This window comes from Vulpes lagopus, chromosome X, assembly GCF_018345385.1.
Source record: "Vulpes lagopus strain Blue_001 chromosome X, ASM1834538v1, whole genome shotgun sequence".
Classification (NCBI taxonomy): Eukaryota; Metazoa; Chordata; class Mammalia; order Carnivora; family Canidae; genus Vulpes; species Vulpes lagopus.
This window is the reverse complement of record NC_054848.1, coordinates 42,809,939-42,812,494: the sequence shown is the minus strand read 5'-3', so window position 1 is coordinate 42,812,494 and position 2,556 is coordinate 42,809,939.

Below are 2,556 nucleotides of genomic sequence, written 5' to 3'. Positions count from 1 at the left end.
AGGAGGACAGAGAAATGGGGTCAACTGTGAGCAAGGGAAAGTGACTCAAAATAAGACATTTTAAATTTTTTAGTGGGAGCAATAATAGCATGGTGAAGCTGGTGGGAAAGAACATGTAGAGGGGGAGAGGAGGGAACAGAGGAGACAATTGCCAGAAGAGGATGGGGCCTAGCAAAATGGTGGAAGGATTGGCTTCGCTGGGACCAGGACAGTTCATCCACAGTCGTAGGAGAAAGGGTAGAATATACACATAGATTTACGCAGGTGGGTAGATGCAATGGTAGAAATTTGTGGGCTTTGTTTTCTAATTGTCTCTGCTTGCTCAGTGAAATCAGAAGCAAGGTCATGAGCTGAGAGTGAGGACAGGTGTGGAGGTGTTAGAGGTTTGAAGGGAGACGAGAAGATATGAAATAGTTGTCTAGGAAACCGGGAGAGCAAATGAACCAGGATAATACTATGTGATTTCCTGGCAACATTAAGTGCCCACTTCAGGTTCGTGGTCTTGAATTTAAAGCAAAAATGTCATTTTGTGTTTTTCTCCAGCTATGTTCAGCTCCAGGGATAGAGGAAAGGAGTAGGAATTATTGGTAATGACATGATAGAGGCAAATGACCGCGATTAGGTGGAAGACAAAACCAGAAGAGTGGATTTCAAGAAATTGGAGCCTAGGGTGTTGGAAGGATTAGGTATTGAGATATTGAAATCACAAATAATTAAGACAGTATTAATTGGAGAGAGTGACGGTGAGGCAGAAGCTAAAATCTTTGAGACACTGGAGGATCCATAGGTAACTACCACAAGGTAGGATACAAAAATATAGTTATATATATAATATTTTAATATAAATATATATTATATATATAAAATACTCTGTGAAAAGGAACTCAAAGATGGAGATTTTTTAAAATTTTTTAAAGGTTTTATTTATTTATTCATGAAAGACACAGAGAGAGAAGCAGAGACACAGGCAGAGAGAGAAGCAGGCTCCATGCAGGGAGCCTGACGTGGGACTTGATCCCAGGTCTGCAGGATCACACCCTGGGCTGATGGCGGCGCTAAACTGCTGAGCCACCTGGGCTGCCCAAAGATGGAGATTCTTAATGAGAAGAAAGGGAGAATGACTTGGATGATTTGTAAGTGGCCATGAGAGAGGGCTGTAAGGTCCTTGGGTAGATCAAGACTTCAGTCAGATCAAGAAGGTGAGGGAAGCATTCTGTAATCAGGGAAAGACTATAGGGACTCTGGATAAATACTTTACATCCAAGATGAGGTGACTATATAATTTATTATCCAATCTTGGACCCTCGAGAATGACAAATGTTAAAACTGGGCAAGACAGTAGTACACCATGGATCAACTCAAATTGCCCTGGGCAAACCAGGACTATGATTCTAGAGGGCACAGTAGGGGGAATTTCAGGATCTGGAAAGGGCAAAGAGGTGGGGATAGATTAGGTAAATATGCAATGTTATATGGGATTAGAACATGAGATGTGCAGGTGGTGACCAAAGCGTCCCGAGGTCCTTGTGATTACTGACATAAACAAAGTTGAAGGGCATAAGGAACTTGGTTCTGGTACTATTAAGGCAGCTAGTGGTGGCAAGTCTGTGAGTGTTGAGAGGGAGAAATGGGTGAGTGTTCAAGCCTTGCCCTTCACTCCTCTGCTAACGGAGATGCAGAGTCCCAGAGAAGTGCATCTTATTCCCAGCCATCAGGGAAGTACCTCAATCCTAAGCCCCACTGAGGAAGATCTCAAAATTTTCTGAAACTCTTCGTATTTCCAGTAGGAAATGTTTCAGGAACTGGGACTGGACAGGCTGCAGGGAAGGAGATTAGTTGACCTTGCTGTGAGAAGCTGAAGGAGGGACACAGTGGCATTTCCAACACAAACTATAGGGAAACACACTGACACTGTCAAAACATAGAAAATACCAAGATGAATGGGAAAAAAATGCACAGTCCGCTACTCTGATCTGAAAATCTAACTGTACTAGAATAAAATGGTTAAGATGGTGCTTGAGGGTTCTTATTCCTCTTTTCTGTCTATGTTCATTCCCCAGGTGGGCTGGTCCAGTCTCATGGTTTTATTCAACATTAATAGGCCATGACTTCCAAACCTACCACTCTAAACCTAGTATCCCACCTAACTTGCAGATCAACTAACTAACTGCCTTCTTGACATCTCAACTCAGATGTTTAATAGATGTCTCAAACTTAGTATCTTCAACACTGAACCCCTGATTTTTAAGGAATTTTTCTTAAAAATTTGTTTTACCAGAAAGCCTGGGTGGCTCAGTGGTTGTCTGCTTTCGGTTCAGGGAGTGATCCCAGGGACCTGGGCTCGAGTCCTGCATCAGGCTCCCTACAGGGAGCCTGGTTCTCCCTCTGAGTATGTCTCTGCCTCTCTCTGTGTGTCTCTCATGAATAAATAAAGAAAATATTTTCTGCCTCTCTCTGTGTGTCTCTCATGAATAAATAAAGAAAATATTTTAAAATTTTTGTTCAACCCCTAGCATGCCCCATCTCAGTTGATGGGAATATCCTTCCAATTATTCA